Source organism: Passer montanus, unplaced genomic scaffold (genome assembly GCF_014805655.1).
Source record: "Passer montanus isolate IOZ18808 unplaced genomic scaffold, ASM1480565v1 scaffold54, whole genome shotgun sequence".
Classification (NCBI taxonomy): Eukaryota; Metazoa; Chordata; class Aves; order Passeriformes; family Passeridae; genus Passer; species Passer montanus.
The window spans coordinates 7,390,170-7,413,415 of NW_024370374.1; the positions used below are offsets into that span (position 1 = coordinate 7,390,170).

The 23,246-nt window shown below is 39.3% G+C and overlaps 1 protein-coding gene across 1 annotated transcript in view; it reads right to left on the reverse strand.

Annotated features, from left to right (window-relative positions):
- The window catches only part of SHANK2 (SH3 and multiple ankyrin repeat domains 2), a 256,574-nt gene that overhangs the window by 180,944 nt on the left and 52,384 nt on the right, over nt 1–23,246 (reverse strand). The gene's annotated exons all lie outside the window — the stretch shown is intronic.

The window sequence follows — 23,246 nt, forward strand, 5'->3', positions numbered from 1 at the left end:
TCCCACTGTTAATTCGCTTGTTGCTGTTTATGTGCTTCTTGCTGTTTACTCACTTTTTGCTATTTATTTCCTTTTTCCTATCTATTTCCTTTTCACTATTTCCTATCTATTTTCTTTTTCCCCTTCTGTTCTTCACTTTTTGCTATTTATTCCCTTTCCCCCATTGATTTATTTATTTATTTCTTCCAAAGGACCGATCTGAGGAGAAGTACAAATTGTCCCAAGCTTCACACAATGATCACATTAAGGATGGAGCCAGACCTGCCACTACACAGAATCTCTCACCTATATTCCTGTATTCCAGTTTGAAAGAGAGGGGATGATACAAGCACAGTTATTCTCCCCTCCCCTTCCATCACGCTTGAATAAAAGAGAATTTCTTTTTGCACAGAGTAAAAATACAAAAAAAAATTTGACCAAGCTCGTTGTAAATTCAATGCAGATGCCAGGAAATACAAGATATAACCAGAGAAGTTTGGAAAGTCCTAATTCTGAAAGAAAAAGAAACCCGGGGATAACTATGCTTGGCAGTGCAAACATGCTTCCAGAGAAGAGCAGATAACTGAAACAGGCATATAGGAAGGAGGGGGAGGTGCTAAAAATCTCAAAAATTTTAAGCAGATCTACTTAAATCTAAGATACAAAGATTCCAATGCATAGGAAATTCATGGTCTAATAAAAAAAAGAGTAACCTACATTAAAAAATTCCCTTCTAGTAATATAAACTATATAACAGGTAATAAATATTTATTCTATTTCAGGCTTCTTCACTGATCACTAATGCATCTATTTGGAATATCAAGGGATTTCTTACTGAAAAACTGCTTCAAGAAAGAAAATAAATTACTGAAATAGATTTAATGTCTGTGTGCATAGTGATCTCACAGTTAACACAGAACTAGTTAAAAGAATTAGTAAGCATAAATAAATTGAAGAGTTTTAACTTAATTTAACATCCCTGTGTTTAATTTACAAAGAAAAGAATATTTCCCTAATACAATTTTACATTTGGTTCAATTTATTTTTGGAAGCAACTGTCCTTAGCAGGTGGAACTCTTACCAGAGGAAATGGACACAGCACATGTGCAGCATTAACCATCTTTATTTGACAGGAAAAAACCTTCTTCTTCACTTCTAATAGATGCAAGGCTTCCTAAAAAAATAACTTTGAACTTTAATTCATTAACTCATAAATATGTGCATTAATTAGCTCCACAGAAGAATCAATATAATTTCCAGAACAAGAACTGCTCCACCAGGGCCGTGCCACTAATTTGAATTATAACCCTCTGTGGGTTCCATTTTCTAATACCTTCATCCAATCCCCTGATTATATTTGGAGCTGCAAAACACAAAGGAACTAGGAGTGTTAATGGAACCCTTAAACTGCTTTTTCCTTTCTCTGAGTATGAGTGGTGGAAAGCAGTGACAGCCCTGCCCCCCAAGGACAGGAATTAGGCCAGGGAAGGGTTAACTCAATCCTGCTCATTCCTGTCTGTTCATATACAGTAAAATAAAAACAGACAGGCAACTGTAGTCAATCAAAATCAATTCCAGGGGGGATTTTTATTAGATTCTTACCAGAGCTGTAACATTTCATCATCTGGAGGTTTCTAATCAGTGTTATAAAAACATCCAAAATATGAAAGTCACTTGAAATTATTAAGTTTTGTGGAAATGGTGGGAACTCTTACAGACCTACACCATCAGAGAGATCACCTGATGAGTGATCATTTTATTCCATTTAACTGTGTGTCTTTCCCCCAACGTGGGAAATGTAATTTCTTCCTACATGGCAGAGCCTCCTGCAATAACCACTATTGTACAATGGGAAAATGTGACAATCAAGGAAGTCAGTGAACACTTGCAGCTGCAGTTTTTGAGCTTCTCTCATTTTCACTAATAGCTTATTAGAATTTGTTTATTTTAACAGAAGTCCCAAATTCTGCGGTGCTGGCAAATTAAAAAAGAAAGTATTCCAGCAGCTTCCACTCCTTCCTGAAAGATTTTCTGCCTCACAAATGTAGCCTCAGTATTACCACCTCAGGACAAAAACTTAATAATTTGACTGTGCCTATACCCAAGCACAATATAACCCACAAGCCATTAGCATCCTTAATCTAAAAATCATGAGGAGCCTTCCAAATGGAGGTGGGGTAAACCCTCATTTCCCTGCTCCTTGGGTAGGTGCTCAGAAAAACGTGTGGGAGCTCCGCATGGGGATGTCTCTGAGAGAAAAAAGCCACCTTAAATAGAAACCAAACATAGGTTCTCAGGTTAATTTTGATTAACATCTCTTGTGCTTTTCTAACACCAGTTTTTATGGGTGTTTAAATCCATAACCCCCATTAGAAATCTATGGAAAATCAGTGCCTTGCACACTCTTGAGCATCTATTTTTAGGCACTCAGATGCCCAATGTCTTATTTAATCATCTCTCCAACACACCTTTGAGGGTCCAAGGCTTCTTAGATAATGATTTGCCATGATTTATTCTTTCCTGATTTTGTCCATTTTGGAGCTCCTGTCAGAATAATCCCTCTAGCTGGTATATACATATAGGTTCTTGTTAAAAATTCAGTCCTTAGCATATAGAAATGCATTTCTCTGCACCATAAAACAGGCTTCCCGTATGCTAAGCCACCAAATGGAGAGTTAGACAAGAAAAGAGAGATTCAAATATAGACTGGAAAGAACATAAAGGCTCTTGGAGGAAAAAAAAAACAAAACCCACCCATCCTAGGCTGCTTGTAGATGACTGACTTATTCCAGAAAGCCACAAGGTGGTCATGAACCCAGGCAGGGGTGACAGATTCAGGACTCCGCCTCAGAGCAACAACTGAACCGATTTTATAAAGCAAAGGGTTTGGGGTTTTTAAAAATTTTTCTAAATAAAAAATCTGTGGAGTTTGCTCAGGGAGCTGCAGTTAAAGCAGCACAGAGAAGCATCTGAGCCCACTGAAATGCTGCTGGGAGAGCCCAGCCTGGGCTGACCTGCTGTTATATCTCTGTCAGCAGCATCTTAGCACCCAGCTACCCCTGGCAGCAACCAGCTCTTGGCAGTAGCCTTGGGGCACTCAGCCTGAGCTCAGGGGTGGAACAGGGGCAGGAGACTGTGAGTGGGAAAGGACAGCAGAGGGATGGCTTGGGAACAGATGGCAGGAGTTATCAATTAGAAAAAAAAGCAAAAAAAAAATAGCAGTGGGAGTTGCACAGCCATGTGCCAGACACCCCTTCCGTCACCCGGCACTGCCGTTCCAGGCTGTGCTCACTGTGACAAGGGCCAAGGAACCCAGAACCTGCCCAGAACTTCCTGGAAAACCAACAACAACGACTTGGAAACGCTCTGCACTCAGGCACAGCTCTGGGGATGGCTTAATCAGAGGCAATTTCTCGTGTGGTGGAAAGATCTGGTCACCGAGTTCTGCAGAAAACACTTTAATCATTTTAATAACAAAGCATAGGAGGGCTATGTGTTTGGTGGCACATCCTAAAGGAATTTAAAAGTTGATAAATCCACAGTTGCCCAACATAAATTAAATTAAAATCACAGGAAGTGAAAAAACAATACTTTTTTTATTTTTCCCGTATTTACATGACTATAAATTAGCCCTCACTAAGATTACAGCAGCAATGCAAGGAAAGCATTCAAAGAGCTGCATGTGCCTGAGAAGGGAGACCGGTTCACCTCAGGGCTTTACTTGCAAGTGCTCACACATCAAGGAGAGACAGAGGCACTTCTGGTCAGATTACGTTCAAAAATTGTTAAGTATTGCTTCAAAACTTGCTACACCTCAGAGCAAATGTCTGACATGTCTCTGAGAGGTTGGAAGGTACTAAGTGGAGAAATTATGATCCAGAAGAGTTTGAATAAGATTCAAAAAGAAAAATTACCAGGCTTGATGTGGCAATACTTGCAAATATCTGAAGCTCTGCCTGCAGCAATACAGATACATAGATCAGAATTTACCTGGGAATAGAGATAAAACCTCTGTCCCCAAGGATGAGAGATGGCTTTGTGTGAGGAATCTGGGTCAGAGGTGCACAGAGAAGTGAACAATAGAAGGTTAAAAGGTGGGGAAATGAAACCCTTCAATTCTCTGTGAAAGGCTGGAATCGGGGAGGAAACAATGGCCAATAACGAGGGAGAAGCCTTGCAAGTAGCAGCTTGGACAGAGAAAAGCAAAATCAATGACAGAAAGCTCCGATAGCTGAAGGGGAATTTAAAAACATGATTGAAATTTATCAGCAGTGTGGAAGCAAGCAGCCAATCGGAATAAAATATGGCTGGCTGGCTTTCATTTTAACAGGTATATTGCTATAAAAGAAGCAACTTATCCAAATAAAGCCATATATTTTCTGTAGTTCTGGAAAACATTCTCCCTGGAATGGGAAGACCAACTCTGACAAGGCTTTCTCAAGGTTTTATACTCCCAGAGCACTCACAGCCCCTCATATCTATTATTCCTGTTTGGGTTGAAAGCAACATCCACTCTTACTCTGAATAATACAAATAACTACAATAAATATTTGTGCCTCTCCTCCACTCATTTGTGCACCCTGATAACAAAGAGTTTTCTCTGCTGGCCGTGAGGACAAGGAAAAATAGAATCTTTTAAAAAGTAAATAGTTTTTGTGAACTCTTTCAGAAAAAGGCAATGGGTGATTTGCAGTCAATAAAACACAAAACTACTTGTCGTAATTGATTTCTTAAAATATGAACTGGGTTTATTCCAAGGTGTGTTGTCATCAGCAAGTAGAACTCTAGAGTGGTTCATCTTTACACAGCAGCGAATTCTGAGTAACCAGCTCCTTACAAGTGTTCTTGAAGCAAGAGATTAACAACTTGTACAGTATTTGGACAGAAGGATGCATTTAGCTCAGATGATCAACTTGAACTGAAAGCAGTCAACTGTGAACCCCTGAAGCTGCATTCTCTTACTTCCAACAAGAAGAGAGAAAATAAGAATCAAATACAATTATATCCCACTACAAATTCTTCTGTTCTCTAAACAAGCTGGTGAAAGGCCAGTGCAATTTTCCCCAGTAATAACACACTGGGAAATCTTGTCCCAGTGCAGCACCACTCAGAAGGACTAAAGTACACAACAAATTAATTTCATTCCTGGCATTATGAATACACTGAGTTGGGAAAAAATATTGCTTAACATCAGGGGGCTGTGCATATCCCAACCCACGTAGTTTATGCTGGGAAAAAAAAAAATAGCAAAGCCATGTTATTCAGAGAGAGTTTCATGGCTGGTGGCTCCTGTAACAGACTCTTCCCCTAAATCCGACACTCATGGGCCTTGGATGCAGCATTTGAATTTGTGGCTGCAGCCCAATGTCACAGAGGAGAACAAGGACAAATGCAAGCACACAAGATGCTCAGCAAATCATCTGCACCAATACTGAATTGTACCGCACATCCGTGTCCTGGTGCTGTACAGAAAACAATCTAATTTTGCCTTGGTGTAACTTTCTTCCTACCAGAAGCTCTCCATGAATTCCTTAAATCATTATGTTGTTCCAGGCTTTATTCAGTGATTTGATTTCACTGCTTTAATCTAAGTGTGAACCTCTTTAGTAAATAGTGGGACAAAGCATCTGTGCTTCCAAAAGTGTTGGTGGATCATGTCAGTTTTATTTAGAATAACACCATTTTCATAACTGAAAAGTGTATATTGCTTTCAATGAGAAGAAAAAAAAAAGATTGGACTCTTGCAGAAGTTTCAAAATATATAACTGCTCAGATGTTAAAGTTCATGCACGAGTGTGAGGTAGCCAAGGCAGGTAGGGCAAGAAAACAGCAAAGAAAGAAAATCATAATATTTTCTTTTATCTCCAGCTCCTTCTTCTTCTCCAGGTCTTAAATCCTGGTCTGCTTCGCTGCCATTTTTCAATCTCATTTTCCCTTCTTCTCATTTCTACAGTTGCCTTTCACTGCTTCCCTCACCAATTCCCTAAGGATAATCTGCCTGCCACCCAGATCCAACAGGAAATAAATGGCATGTAAGAGCAGGCCAGGAGAGAGAATTTCTAGAAGATACCACATCATGGCAAAGTTACATAAAGTTGGCAACCAAAACAAAAGATTAGGGATAGAAGAGGAGCTGGACACAAGAAAACAGCATCTAGAAGAGGAATATTCATGGCAGGTTGCAATATTTAAATGCATTAATAATAGTGGAAATAAGCCAAAGTTTAATTGTGAAGAGGGAACAATCAAACAGTAAATACAACATTACTGTACATTTTTACTGGTTATTGCACTTTGTGGGGAAACCTTTCATGGAGTAAAGAATACAGAATTTTACTGAGGAGACCGAGCTGGGCTTGAGCTGTCAGCAAAGGAACTGAAACTCTGGGAGCTTTTCCCTCTGCTGGCTAGCTTCCCACAGGTACTGCCACTTTATGATGTATTTAATGACAAAAACCTGCATTGCCACTTTCATTCTCATTTTACAGCACAGCCCATTTTTATCCTGGCAGAAGCATTGGTAAGCCAGAAACTAATCACCAAGAGAACTGAATTATTGAATCTGCAGCCTCCTTGAAGCCCAGGAATCTGCAAGACGTGAAAAGAGAATTTAGGGAGAGAATCCTCATGGGGGTTGTGAGCGTAGAAAGCAAAAAGCATTTCTGTGATTGTGGATTTTGCTTCTCAAACGTGGAGCTAGTGAGACCCATCATTATGGCACCCCACATTATCCTCAGCACAGTTATTCCCCTCTTACCTAAGTGACTTTCAAGAATTCTTCCTCTGCTCTTATTCTCATCATCTCAATTCCAAAATGGACCTAAGAACAAAGTAATTCACTCTTCTGAGAAAAGGCACATTTGGGTCACCTGAGCAGAGAGTCTCCCACTGCAAACTTCCAGTTGTCTTTTCTCCTAAAGATGGGAGATACACAACCATTCACCCCCCAAAATATCTTCTCTCCTAAGTAGGGGATTTCTATCCAAAAGGGAGCTCTATCCAAAGTCATGTTATTAAGCAGGATCTTTAAAAGATAAAACCCAATAATTTAATCTGATAATTGTCTCGCTATCCTTAGCTCCATTTAGACATTTGGTGTTAAATAGAAATTAAAACATTGCTGACTTATTCATTAAAATAACAGTATTTTAAATTGTATTAGTAGCCTACATTTCTTCATCTCAAAAATAACTGCTAATGAATCATGCTGGTACAACTAAGAAAGGATAAAAAAAGCCTGCATCCGCTGAAGCAGGGGGTTATCTCTGTACAAATATGTAGGTGTTCGCAGCATTTATAATGTTCTCAGTGCTGAATCCCATTGAGAAAGGAAAGCTTGCTCACTGAAGGGGTTTTGAGGCAGATTAATGATTTAAGTGATGTCACAATACTATCCCTACTTCTGCTTCAAGACATCATCACGTGTGTTTTACAATATTTGAAAATGTTGAGGAAAGACTTCTTTTCCCCTCTTGTTTCTTGATGCTTCCAGCAGATTAAGTTTTGCGCTGACAGCTGGGTTTAGATTTTATGTGACAAGAACACCAAAAAAGGACTATTGTTAAATAGGTTAGTAAGTCAGAGCAGGTAAATAAGATCAATCAAAAGAATAAAGAAGGCTCAAGCTTTAAACCCATCATCAAAAAGTAATTGTATGTATAAACTATTTCAGAAGCAGTGTCATCTATTCTTATGTTCCTGGCATAAATCTGATGTTCATTAATTCAGCGGAAAATGCATGGCTGACATCCAAGACATTACTATGAAAAGAGAAGAGTTCTGGATATTATTTGGCAGTCCCAGCCCCGGACATCATGACTACTACAATGAAATTTGACTTCCGTGTTCAAGTTTCAAAATAACCCTGTTTTCTTCCGGACAAGCAGTGATGCAAGTAGTGCTAATGCACATCCCTTAAAAAGAATGGGATCGGAGCAAGGAGGGGAATTGTATGAATATGGGAACTGCATTATGTTGCTCTCTACTAAGTCATGGCATCCCAGATGCAGATTCTTGATGCTTCTGAGTAGCTGCAGAATATGCATTTAGGAGAGGAATCATTCTCACTTTGGTGTCACCTGTACACTAGTGACATGTGTGTGACTATTCCATGTGTCCAGCAGCACTTTCATGGGAGGAAAGACCGTTTGGCATCAGCCACCTAGGATCCAGTCTGTGGCCATCTACAGAAGCACATCTAAATTAAGATGATGAGTGCACTCACAAATTCAAGGGCATGACTCAGGCATTAAATGTTTCAGGAATAAACCACACATCTTTATAAACAAAAAGAAGTGCATGAAGAATACACTGTATCCAGAGAAAAAAGTGGACAGAAAACATAAAACAGGGTGATATCAAATATGCATTTCATATTACATTAGGAAGCTTCAGCTGAGAACTGAATTCAAATAATTTGCAATCTTTTTTGTTTGCTAGAGACCTAAACCAAAGGAAATACCCAGCTCTCAGGTTCACCAGTGGGCACCAGAGAGTTTCTCTAGGAACAGTCCTGCAGGCATTCCCAGCAGCTCTGGCTTCTGAGGAGCAACTGCTACAAACAACAGAGAGGTGACCACAGTACCCAGGACACCTCTGTTACAGCAGGGGAAAGAAACACAGAAATTATTCTCATTCCCTGTGTCAAGTTTCCAGTGGGGGTCAGGAAAAGCCTAAAGTCATTCCCTCAGCTGGGTAATGACAGGTGGAGGGTGGTAAAACAGAATATACAGAAATTTAGAAGCTGAGGAAAACTTCTGTAGAATCCCCTCAAGTAAATTTTCCAGAGTTTCAACATATCTTTCCTGGCCAAGAATTTGGCAAGAAATTTAGAGATGACTCACCCTAAGACCCCGTGGCTAGGACCATGTTTCACTTTATGTTGGGAAGGAACATCAAAGGTATTATTAGCAGAAAAGGAGAAGAAATAAACGGGGCTCACAGGACACATCTGAGATCAAGAAATAAAGTATGAGTGGAGGGGGAAGGACTGAAAGACAGGAAGAAAATGTGCCAAAACTCCAGTGGTTCCCAGCAAATCTGGGAGCTATAATCTGGAGGAGTTTCCAGTGGAGCAAATGAAGATGTGTTGCTGCTGTCAGATGCTTGGGAATGCCACTGCTCCATGGCTCAGGGAATGTCATCAGCACACGTGGCAGGAGGCAGAGTGTGCTGCACGAGGGAGGGAAGTGCAACCCCTGAAATCTGACTCAGGATCTGAACACCAGGCACCAGTTCAAGGATTAATCAAACCATTCAGCAGCCAAAAGCAATGCAGGAAATAGTGAAGATGCAGGAGTAAGCAGTGATTTACATTTATGTAGGAGACTATGAAAAGGAAAGGCTCTGAGGATCCAGGGAGAGTGTCACAGAGTCCTGACACTCGGACAGAGGTACCTCTTATTCTGTGGGTTGTTAAGCAATAAAGGGAAAAACACAGCTGTTTACATTCTAGCCCCAGTAAAGGTGATTTATTTTTTTGCTCTGGACTCAATGGGGACTGGAATTTCAGTCAGGAAATAAAGAACCATATGAATGATGCAAGCCAGGACTGCTCCAGAACCAGAGAAATGGACCTTTGTAGGATTGCTAGAAGAGACTACAGAAGATTTTCTGATCATTAACTGCCAGGAGTGGACAGCCCTGTCTGCAAATAGGTGCTGCTGATGGTACATAACATCAGAACCACAGGTTCTCTCCCTTTACCAACACCTTACTCTGCCTCAGCGTGGATTTGGGTTTTGAATCTCACTAACGGAGCCTCCCTGACCAATTTTAACCTTCTTCTTTATTCCTTAAAGGAAAAACTGTCAGAGATTTTGTTGCTATCCACTATTGCAGCTGGGAAAACCTTTGTAATTCTAATTGATCTTTCTTATCTCTTCTGCCACTCTCCATTACAGGAAAAAGGAGAGGGGGAAGCAGCTGTCTCCTAACTACGGCCATTTTCTTGGCTTTTACACCTTGACATCTCTCAGTATTTTGCATTTTCAGTACTACCCAGAGCAGGTAGTACTGAAACCTCCCAACACAGCACTGTTAATGCCAGGTGAGAAACACATCTTCACTAATGGGGAGCTCTGCAAAGAAAGGACATGCAAACACATACAGGAGAAAAGCAGAGGAGAAAAGAAGCCCCAGGGTCTAGGGACTGTGTTAGCAGTGATGAATAGACCCCATAAGCATTTAACTGCATGCAAAGGTAGTATAAGGGCAGAAAATTCAGGAAACTGGCTGGTAGAAAATGACACCACTGCTCCAGAAATGAAGGAACTGAGGAAGGACACTGTGGAGGGTGGGCTGAAGTAGTTAAACAGGAATCTAAGGCTTACTATGAGACAAAATTTAGGGAACAGTTTTAAACAACAGAAAAATAAATGGAAAAGGAGATAGGAAATCAAAGCAAGGCAGCAATTTAATCCTGATGGTGATAGTCACAGCTGGGTATTTCTGAGCAAACAGGCACAGGCACACATCAGGGACAGATATCACCATTGTGCCCAACAGCAATTAGTGCCTGTTCCAGTGGGCTTCAGGAACTTTCCAAAACACAGCACACTGGGGAAAAGCTCTTAACTAGCAGAAGGAAGACTTACCTAGCTTGACGCTACATGCTAGGAGCTCCCAGGGAACATGGGAGGATCCCAGCAGGCTGATCACACTGCAAGATGACATCCTCAGCTATTCCTGCCAAAAGCAGGAAGATCTAAAGCAGCAATTTTTGCATGCAGTCATGCAAGGCACACACAGCTAGTGGGATTTTCAAGCATGACCACAGCAGAAATTTGTTTGGATAATAAAGACCTCTAAGGTCCTCAAGCTAGCATGGGGAATAAAGCGATGAAAGGAATGAGAACAAGCATTATAAAACAACTTTAGATTTGTTTCCTTCAAGAACAGACAAATTTTTTTAGGAAGGCACTTACTCATTACTAATCTACAGGCATTAAAAATTAGTATCCTTAATAAGCTGAGAAGGACATTCAAATATTTAGAAGAGTACAAATGCTAAGTAATTCATGTAAGTAACAAAAGCACTTTAGTGCTAGAGCAAAATCCAGCAAGCACTGCTGTGTGTATTCCCAGACCAAGGAGCAAAAGGGAACATGGCTCATGTGTGATTTCTGAATTCACTGCTGAAGGAGTTTTCTAAGTCCATTTAATTGAATTCTGAAAGATAAACTTCACTGGGGCACAGGCCTAAAATCAATTTTTAAAATCCCAAACATTCTAAAATGTACTTTTTTACAGCATTAGGCCAACTACCTGTATAGATCTGGCATTTCTATGCCCCTCATAACATGGTGCTTAATTGTAGTTAAATTAATTCATTTTATCAATTGCTTAGATTTTTCCTTATATTGTTACACACACAAAACCCCCCACATTATTTATTCTTGGTGACCCCTCAAAACATCATCATTCAGCACTCAAAAGGACTGGGATTCTCTCCATATGTATATAAAAGCAGTTTGACTAAATAAATATATTTCATTTGCAGAATATTGTAGGAGAATTGGGAAGAAAAAATAAAACAAATTGTACCCTATGGAAAAATACCCACTTCTTCATTTTTTCTAGAAAGTATCCAGATCTACACTAAGAAAAATATTCCACAAATACATCCTGGAAAAACCAACATTTTTGCCCACTGTGGTTTGAATATTCTGTCCAGATACATGTCTCTGTGAAAGCCATCATTAGATCATTTTCTGTCCCATAGCAACCGCTTTGTTTTCTCAGGGAAATAAAATATTTTCGCCTCCTCAGGCAATACCTTTCTCTGCGTGGTTCCCCAAATGAAGCTGTTTGTAATCTAAAGCCAACATCCCAATTTACACTGGTCTTCTCAGGGATTTATACCTATGGATGTAGAAAATAAACTGCAAGCCAGAGGCTTTTCTAACTCTATATATATGTGCATGTCCACAGCAAGAGTTAAAATTTCAAATTGTATATAGAAAGCCTGGCTTTTAATAACATCTCCTTATTTTAAATGACAGATTCACGTTATTAATTTACACCATTAAACAATTATCTGAAAGAGAGCAATGGAAAGAAGATGTATTGTTTTAACAGTCTTTATGTCTGAATTTACTGAGTGATAAGAAAGTAAATAAGCCACTAGAGACTTTCAAGCCACTTGAGAGGATTTTCCTGTAGCTGTCAGAGGTGACCATTTCATGGTAATCCATAAACTTCAGGGCTCCTGGCCACAGCCACCAGTTCTCCAACAAAGGTTCTTAGTTCTTTACCTCAGCCCTCTGTGGAGCTTTGTCTTTAAAAGGATTTTTTAATTATTAAATCACACTAAAGTGACTATATCTATTTTAAATAATTCACTGATGCTGTTTCACTGTGAAAGTCACTGCTGAAATTCCCCACAGGCATTACACAGAAGCAAACATGGAGAGAAACGCAGAGTGGAGTAAAAACTACCAAAGCAGTGGCCAAAAAACCCCACAGAAGCAGAATTTGTACCACCCTGTGACTTGCTGTGATCACCTGGGAGCTTGGGTGCTGTCCTGAATGTGGTCTCCATTCAAGCATGAAAGGACTACTATGAAAAAAGACTTCAAATTTTAAATACTTTTTTTTTTTTTTTTTAAATTTGGTAATCCTATTACATTTCTCCGTGGCATCAAAATGTTACTGATTTAAAGTTTAAACAATGAGGGGCACTGGAATGTGCAGAAAGTCTCCCAAAGGAAAATTGGAATGAGAGATGGAAGGCTAAACAGGATGCAAACACCAACGCAAAACTCTGTAAGAGGAGAGTAAGAAAGAAAAATAAGATTTAGCTGGCTGTTGTACCACTCCAGCTCTTTAGGAAATCTTATTTCTCCACCTAAATTCTGAAAAAATAAACACTGAGAAGGTTAAAAAGGTAAAACAAAGCCAAGATGAAACGATTCCATCTCCAGCCAAGCTTTTCAAACCAGCACAGAAGGAAGGCTGGTAGGAATCAGTTTGTCCTCATGGTACAATTTCAAATTTTTTGTCATTAAGCTTTAATGCAAGGCAAAGACATTATCTGAGCAGCATTTCAATGATGATGCAACGTGATGGGTGCATTGCATAATGTCACAGGATATCAAAAGATGTGTCCTGGTGTAACCTCCCTCACTCCCAGGGAGAAGCTCCTGAAAATGCAGGAGGCTCCTCACAGCTTGGAAGCCGTTACTGGGAAGTTGTCACTTGTTTCCAATAACTGAGCAGGATTTGTGACTATGCAGCCTCAGTGGGGCCAAATGCTTCCTTATAAAACTGTGCCTCCATTGGCTCATCCTTCTCCTTCCATTTGTTACAATTCCTGCTCCTGGGCATGGAAAAGAAGGGGACAAAATCCACTTCAGGCAAGTGCTCCTTCCTTTGAGGGCTGACTCAAAGCTGTGCTAATTCAACCAGAGCCCCCCAGAAGGGTCTCCCATTCCATCAGTCAGGGATGCCTGGGACAGGGGGACACTTCAGTCACTGTGTCCTGAGTCAGGGAGGGCTGATCTAAGAGCTTGCTGGGCTCAGGGAACTGCTAAGCCACCAGGTAAATCAAGCCTAGATCACCTCAAAGCAGGCAAACAAATATAATTTAGTGGAAGCAGGACTAGCAGTTTTGCAGATTGGTTTTCTAACCTGTTTTGCATTTTTCATTTTCAATATTTTGTATGAATCCCTCTGCACATTCATCCTTTTAAGAATTAGATGAGCTCTCTGCACTTTTTAATAGATGAAAGGTGATGCCACATACTGTGTGTTTATGAACAATTTATCAGTTAAAGACGGAGCAGAATTGGAAAGCCCTGAGATTTTAATTCCTTGTTAAGTAATTGTCATGGCAGCTTCTGACAAGAACAGAAAAATTTCATAAAACTAAGCAAAGCTTAGCAGTCCTCAAGATAATTTTCACCTTCTAATAAAACCAGAGAAGGTACACCTATACATTCCTTTACAAAGCCTGTAACCATGGTAGGAAAAGCAGCACAATTTGAGTCTGACAACCTGTAATTCCTTGTTATGCCACAGTTTGAATAAAAATTTTTAAAAATCTGCAGGGCCACTACATTATAACTTTAAACCAAGAAACACAAAACCTAATCAAACAGCATTGAAAATTTCCTTAATCTTAGCTGGGGCTCAGGGACAAGGCTTCAAACATTCCTGTTACAGCACAGCACCACTTTGGCTGAAATAACATTAAATGCATTGAAAATACATTGGGGAAGACCAGAGAAGGAAGCTCTAAGGGGAGCTATGAGCACACAATGGCAGGAGCTTGGGGATTGACTGACAGGTCTCCAGGATGGAGAACAGCTTCGCACCTTGGACAAAGAGCAGAGGACACTGCACAGGAATTCAGAGGGTCAGCAAACTGAAATATTTTCATTAAAATGCTGATCTCACCAAACTCTTCTCCAAACCGCCCTCATCTTGATCAAAATCAAGAAAAATGCTATTTGAAATCTCTAAACAGCTCTGAGTGGGTCAAGGCTGCAGAGGCAAATTAAAAGCTGTTGGCCCTATCAATACTGGAGCTTCCAGGCACTGTCACTCTTCATGAACACCAGTCCAAAGGAATCTACATCCTGACAATTTCCTATAGCAACATGGAACTACACACTGAGAAATTCTTTCTTTCTTTCAGGCATAACAGTAGCAAGTGATAATAATTAATTTTTTTCTAACTGAATGTCTCTTCCCAGTTTGACTTCTCTCCAAACAATAAGAAGCAAATTAAACTATAATACACAACAGTTATCCCACATGATTTATTCCTCCAAAATGTACTGTATGAGCATCAAGGACAACAAGGAATCTGAATCATGTCTTATATACTCATGATGGAAAACATACTAGCTAATCCAACCCTGTTGATTTTAAAAGTTTATTTGGGTTTTAAGAGAACTCTAAGTGAGGCTTTTGATGCTCCAACATGTATTTAAATCCTGGAAATACTTCCTTTGATCCAGAATCAAACACTCAGTCCCACTCACTTCTGGAACTCAGATCCACAAGATACAGTAGATTTAAACTGTCAGAAGAGCAAAAACCTCTAAAACAACATAAAGTGTGTTTAATATTCCCTTTATGCTTTTGATAATACTCGGCACCCTGAAAAACCTCAGATTTCCTCTTCTTTTCTAGAGAATTGGAATGATTTTCTTTCAAGTTTTGAGAACTTAATTACTCTAAAATGGCTTCTGTCACTCACTGCACCATGAAAAATGGATATGCACATTTCCAGATGTCTGGACACATGTCCATGGAAAAGTGGGCTTGCTGTAGGCATACCACAGAAACTCTTTATGTAAGCTTTCCTCATCTAAACTGTTCTTGATAAACATTTTACAGGAATAAATTTGAGCCTGTATATTCTACAGCCACCCTCTCTGTAATTCTGCATGGCTCATGCAGACACCTTGAAAAAGCCAGAGCAGCATCAAGACCATTGGCTCAGTTTAATTCCAAAGCTGGGATGATCAAGAGGGTATCCATGCCCAAACTCCGTTGACTTGGAACAAAAAATAAGGAGGGGTATTTTTAATAATTAAAAAAAATTCCAGCCTACAGTGTTCAGTGAAATTTGGAGTCATTGCAAATCACATTAAAACATCAATACACTAAAACAAAGTAAAATAAATCTGTATATTAAGCAAGAACCATTTCCATTAAAAGAGACTGGGAAAAAATCCTATGTGTCCTAATGGAAATAAAACATTCCCTTTTTTTATGCAGAAGTTTTCCAACCACAGCTGTCCTTTTTCTGCTTCACGTTTACTGGTTTTCCCAGATAAAAGGGACTGTAGGACCACATGGAGCAGCCTACCTGCACACAGAATCCTTACTGAAGTGTCATCTGCAAGAAAACTGGGAGACAAGGTGCTCAACTGCATTATTTTTCCTTGACAATCTAAATATCCAATACTCCTCTCAGTAACACCACTTTTAAAATAAGAGAATGGTTAATCTCAAACATCTCAAACAGTCACAGCCCCTTTGGCACAGGGACTGGGGTCATGCAGCATTTAATCACTCCATGAGATAAATTATTTTGTATATATTGGTGCAATATAAAACATTTAAGGAAGATTTTTCTAATAATCACAATGAATATACTAAACCCACCTTATTCCATCTATCTTGTCAAGGTTCTCAAGGCCATATATGGAGTTCAGAGTCATTCTGAGCCCAAAATTTTGAATACAATCATAGAATGGCTTGAGTTGGAAGGCATCTTCAAGATCATCTTCTTTCATGCCCCTGCCATGGGCAGGGACACCTTCAACAAGCCCAGGTTGCTCCAAGCCCCCTCCAACCTGGCCTGGAACACTTCTAGGGATGGGGCAGCCACAGCTTCTCTGGCAACCAGGGCCTCAGCACCCTCACAGGGAGGAATTTCTTCCTAGAAATTCTCTTTACTTACCACCAAGTTTAGCTCAAGTCAACAGATTATGGGTGTATGAAGCCTTTCCTTTTGGGAAAGCTGTGGTCCTGAAGTATTCCATGTTTCTTTGTTTCACCTTTACCAGGAACAAGAGCACCAAAATCAGACCTTTCTACTACTGCACCCAAACAGAAAAATGACCATGGTTCAACCCTTACCTGACAGCAACGGATTCCAGGGACTTCTACTTGAATATGGGAAGCTGGATCCTTTAAGAAGGGCAAAGGAATGAAGGCAACATCAAAAAGAAGTTAGGTGTCAGAATTCCATTGTACGGGGAGAATTTGAAAGCAGAAACCCATAAACGCAAAGCTTTTCTCATGGCAGGATTTGAAAATGGAAAAGTAGACAGAACAAACATTTAGAGGAGATGAGGAAAAAACTTCATTTCCTCTTAGTTCCTCCTGCTCTGCTGTCCCCGTCACTCTGAGCATGAAATGAGGAAATTGTAATGAGGGACTGGAAGGTCGGGAAGAACATTAAATGGGATTAAGGCTGGCACAGGAATGTGGCACGGGACTTGGAAGCCTGGAATATCTTAGCGATATACCTGGAGCCAAGAAATACCGCTTTGAGCAACAAATGTGCAGGTCAGGGACCAACATCTGCAGTGGGGAACAAGACACCACCACCACCCCCTGCCCTGGAAGTGCAGCAGCACCGGCACAAAACGAGCTCGCAAAGCACGTGCTGGAATTATTTCAAACTTAAATCACATCCTCGACATGATTTCCCTCTGTTTCTTCTCTGTCATTCTTTGGTTGGGTTTTGAGAATTCATATTTTACAATCTGAAACCAGCCCGAGTATTTTCTCTGAAATATTCAGCATCAAATACCCTAAGAAGTTCACAAAACACTTGCTGGACTGGTTTTAAATATTTATTGCATTCTGTTATTGTAGCTATTAATCTGTGTCTGCTTTTTAAGCAGCTGCACTACTCAGAGTGTCTTGCTTACTACACAGCCCTTACAGTTTCACACTCCTTCGATCTTTTGTCTTATAAAACATCAGGCTAAGCTGAGTTTGAAAGCATTATTTTACAACCTACTTTGCTACACTTCATGTCTGGAGTTCTGTAATTCCAAGGAATATTGTTACAGCTGGGGAGTTTGGAAGAGTTCTAGTTTAGAAGACTGTTTTGTTCAGTGGCATGATTCCATATTTTAGGAAGCTCTTTTTAACCACACTCCACAGGACTCTCATATTGAACACCATTATCTAAAGTATGTATTATGTTCAAAACAGCCCTGGAAGGTTTCACATTTCACTGTTCCAATTAAATATTTTGTTCAGAATTGCCTATAAGTTTCAGAGTTTTGATATTTTAGGGATCTAATTATGATATGGAATAAATGCCCTATAAATATAGACTAACCATGAGCAAACAAGGACAACTGTTGTGCTTTAATTTTCTAGATATCTGGAGCATCAAAGGGTATTTCTCCAATAAGCTGATAAAGAAGAAAATATCTGCATAATCCAGGACTGAAACAAGTGTACAGTAAGATACTTAAATAAAGAAATAATAAAGAAAAAATTTGAAGAGGTTTTTCTAATAAGTGGATCGTGGTGGGTTGAAGTGTTATTTCAATTATTACAGCATTTAATGTGTTTAGCTCTATCTCCATTAAACATTCCACATGTTACATACAAGAATTGCCTCTATCTGTGCCCCAGGGCTGACAGAGCAGGAAAGGATACTCCAAATTATCCCTCTGGGACATATTGAAAAGCAAGGAGGAGGAGTGAGAAGGAATCAGTGTTCTGAACTGACAGGAGTGACAGAGAAATAAATTTTTAAAAATCCTACTCTTGATAGTTTCCAGGAAGCTCAAGTAGCAGGTACAACAATGTGGCATTGAAATCTTGAGGGGGAGTCTCAAGGAAAATAAGCTTGTACTGGAAAATTGGCAACTGGCTTTTTCATTCAAATAACAGGCAGTCAAGGGAAAAAGAAGAGAAAAAGCAAACGTTGCCAATATTTTGGCACTTGTAGGAGTTCTCCAAAAAAAGCATATCTAGGTTCTCTCCAGCTTTAACCTGAGAAAGAAATGCACATTAATGCTGCAAAGGAGCTGACACTTTTAATCTGCAGCCCACTCAGCCAAGGAACATCCACTTATATACCCTCATGCATTATTCACCAGGAAAATTGAAATAATCTACCCGTGGTTAAGCAGCTCGGAAGCAAATGCAAATCAAGGGAAAGCAGCTGAGAACGAGGATCATTCACAACTCCTGACACTGCTCCACAAGACTGGAGCCTCTCGTGGGAGCAGCCAAATCATTACAATCCCAATCCCTGTGGCTGTGTCTGGGAATTGTCCTGGCTCAAGCACTGACCTGTGGCCATGCTTGGAAAAGGAACTTGCTCTGCTTTTATTCAAGTCGATTCTCACTCCTTGTCAATGAAGGTGTGTCCTTAGGCACACACCTGAAAAGGTCTGGATGATCATTATTACTATTATTATTACTATTATTATTTTTATTACTAGTCCACGATAATTCTAGCACTGGCTATAGTCCTCCTCATTCCATATCTGATTTGTGAAACAACTTTGGGCATGCAAAATAAAGTTATATAAAACAAAATCTCCAGCAAGGGAAGAAATTATTGCTGTCACCACCTTCATTTTTAGTACTGAGATTTAATGGGAAATATCTTAGGCCATGATTTACAGCAATTATTTTATTATCTTTAGGAATATACATGAAGATCAGAAAGAATAAATTAATTTTTTGCCTCCATCCCAGTCAGCTGTTTTGAAGTTATCCACCATTAGTTACAGGCTAATGTGAACAGGAGAGAGATGCATAATTCTCGCAAGTTTATACAAATTACTCTGGATAAATTCTCCATGAAATCTACATAAATCTTATCTTATGAAGTATTTCCGTGTGCCTGAATTTATTACCATCTAAGTGGTTGTAAACACTCAGGTGGTTGTAAACTCCATGCATTAATGTTTTCTTCATCAGAATTCAATAGTTTTAACCCCTCTGGTTCTAAGGAAAACCATTATGATTTTGTTTGTGTTTTGTTCTTCCCCACAGATCTTCCACAGCAAAGAAGTTTTCAATTCAATGGAACCGGATGGAATTGCCTATTCTAGACCTGATTTCATGAAATTATAAAATGACAGAAAGCAGAAAACTTTCCTGTCATAACCATAAAACTATAAAGTGTAAAATAATGAATAAAAAATTAAATAGGCCTCACTCCAGGCAACAAAATATCCATTAGGGTTATATATTTTTTCAGTCCTTTCAGAAATATATTTGACTATCAGAAGGCATAAAGAAAAAAACAATCTTAAATTTCAGACATTGCAGGTACGATGAGAAAAAATGTGTTCCTACACGCAGAATTCATGATGAAAAATTGCTCCAGCAAGAATTTGGTGAGTGTAATCGTATTTCCCTTCATGGATTTTGACTTAAATTCCCTGTGTTGTAGTGATTCTGCAGCAACAGACACTACTCAGCCAAGGGAAACAGGAGCCCAGGACAGAGAGAACAGCGCTGGGCCCTTCTTTATGGAAAGTAACCAAGAAATTTTTTAAGTTCATATAATGCAGACCAGAACTGCCATGGGGCCTTTTGGAAGATTTCCACAGAGATCTCCACTTTTCCCCAGGAAGCCCAAGCACATCCCCATGGAACGTTATCTCCAATTTGGTCCTTCAGAGGTATTGCTTTCACTACAGAGTTATAATAAATATTCTACAGACTGCAGGTACTTCATGGCCCCTAAATTTCAGATCAACTGAAAGCCTAAAGAATTGTTCGCAATAAGCTATTTCGTAAACATTGGAAACACTTCCTTAAAATTAAACTGATCATTCATTTGGCTTGAATAATTAAAAATCTCCTCTGCTTCAATTGCTAACCCAAGATACAACGCAATGGCATCTCAGAAATAAAGGAGATGAAACACGTACCCAAGTATTTTGCAAATAGTTCAGAACTCTCTTCACATTTCTACTAAAATTACCTTCTCCAGAATTTTATGCAGTAAAAAAGAGAAAAACCTGAGTGTTGGTAGACAGAGATCTGACTTTGATTTCAAGCTTCATGTGGACCAGTGCTAATTACACAGATTTTTTTCAACATGTCTGCAGGGAAAGCAAAACAATACAAAAAAGTAGCCCTAATAGCTTTATTTTATACAAATGTAAATCTTGGCTCTGTGTTTGGTTTTATGTGATTAAAGATATTCAGCTTTGCAGAAAACATTCTTTATCTAATGAGAAAAGACTGATCTGGATCACTGTAAAAGCCACCCATTCTCATTTTGCCACATCAGGAGTAAATAAATCTAAAATGTTATTTAACACCATACCAAAGCTATTTGTAAAGGACATCCAGCAGAGGTGACCTTGCATTCTCAAACTCAAGTTTTAGGAGTACTGACCAAAAAAAAATGGAACAAACTTGCTAGAATTCTGAGATTTATTTACCATGATATGCTGCTTGCCTGACCTTCCCTTATTGCCTGGGAGGAATTCAACCAGAATGGGGAATTTAATCCTCCACATTATGTATTTTAATGACTCATTTTTTTCCTATTTCTTTCTAGTTCCTGCAAAGCTTAATGGACTTGAGCATGATTATTAAAATGCTGCAAATAAAAAAGAATTTTTAAAACCTTGAAGTATTTAAAAAAAAAAAAGTGGAGATGCAGTAAAGGACATTCTAAAATTGGAGCCCATTTTGTTGGGGATGGGAGCAAAGTGTCTGAGCCATATGCTGGTGTAACACAGGCAAACTGGATACAAAGCTTATGTCATTGCAACTTGCTCCCTCAGAAAGTAGCTATGGCAGAAATCATCCCCAAATTTTACATTTTGATTTACATGCAGCTCCAGATCAGCACCAACAACTGGATAGCAGAAGTCCATTACAGTTTATCTTCCTGGGTCAAGAACACTCTGTTACCAAACAATAAATATAAATAAATGGGTATTAAACAACTCCTTACACCCAGTTTACTTAATTTTTTTTCACTTGAGCAGACCACCAGAAGAGAAGCAGATTTTTTTAAATCTGTACAGTTATCTTTCAGATGGCATAGGAGCCAGGAAAAAAAAAAAAAGAAAAGATTTTATGTTTTTTCTTCTCCAAGAGGAAACCCAAACACACCCTAAGATAAGGCCCTAGCCTAAATCCGCAATAATTTCAGTGGCTTTTATCCAGATTTACACTTCTTTAATGCAGAACTTGATTTGTCAACTTGCATAACAGAGTTCAGAGGCAGAAGAACTCCCCCTGTCACTTGAACTTTCTCCCTCCTCAGCCAGCACAGAACAAACTGCAACTGGTGATTTGGACACAGCCATGCGTGGACAGAAACACAAACTGTATTTGGATAATCCCACAGTGGGTTTGTTTTGTTTTTTGGTTTTTTTCAGAAATGAGAAAATAAAAGTAAAACAACAAACAAATTCCAAATTCCGTTATGTCTCCCATCTGACCAAAAAGTTTTTTCCCCAAGCACTACTCCCTTCAAATCTCTGGACATGCCAAAAATTATGTTCAACTGCATAAAATTTCTGCCAGTACATAACTTTGAAATGTACCTTCTAAGATAAGAGCCTGGACAGAAGGATGAGAAGCAGTTTTAGTGCACAGGGACTTCAACTCAACTAGATCTTCTCTTAAAAGAAATACCCCACAAAAATTCTTCAGTGCAGGCATGTGGAGAGAAAGCTCCACCAGCTTTGGAGGTAGAGTGGCTTCAAGCTTCAGTTTTTGTCAGGAATGATGATGAAAGGGAAAACCTCATCCCACCATCATGAGAAAATTTCTGTCCTCCCACTATGCACAGAAAGCAGCAATGAAGCCCCCTCCCTCATACCCCTGCCCCCCCAAAAAAGGTGACAAAAAGGAAAACACTGTCCTGTGTTAAAAACCTAAAGTATGTCCTATATTAGCTAATGAAATTTGCTTTCATTTAGTTGAAATAAACAACATCAGATTAGTTTGGGGGTTTTTTTGGTCTCTCTTGGTTAACTTTACCCATAAGAATATTCCTCTGTTGCTGATGAAGATGTCTGAATAAACATTGCTATGCTACTTGATCAAAAGATCAAAAATATTCTCTCTTAAGTGCAGAGTGGAAAGGAATAAAGTCACCAGACTCTTGGGATCACTTTTAACTACTTTTATTTCCTAAACTCCAATCTCAATGTCACAGACCTTGCAAAATGTGGAAGTTCCTGGATCCATTCAAAGAAGTGTTTGCAAAAGAAAATGAGTTTTCACTCTGGATCAGTCATGCTCTTAAAAGGTGGCAAAGATTACCCTGCACAGGGCTGGAATTCAGCCTTGCTCTCTTCTAGGATGCGAGAATGATTTTCCTTATCCCAATTATCTTAGGGTTTTGTACAGAATTGCTTGAGGGAAGCAAAAATCAACATATGCAGAAATAAATCATTGCAGCTTCCTCAGATGCAAGAAAGGGTTGTATCTTACAGAAGCTGGATAATCCAGCAAATAACTGAGAGCACAGAGGTACAACACAGAACAGGGCTGGCACTGGCAGAAGTGAAAGAAAAATGAGGGAAGGTGACAAGAAAAGAAACAGGAAAGAAAACACAACTAAATGGCAAAGTGATCTAAAACAGGCAAGATGCAACCAGCTGAAAAAAATTATAATATCTTTATTTGGGGTGAAATTAGTAGTTAGACAAATCCAACCCAGGATTTGAGTGTGAGGTGCTGAATAAAAAGCTCTGGATGTTACAGCTGATCACAGACTGAACGTGTGTTGCTGGGGCAGACCAATGTCCTCATTCCAAGCATTCCTCAATCCACATTGATGCTGT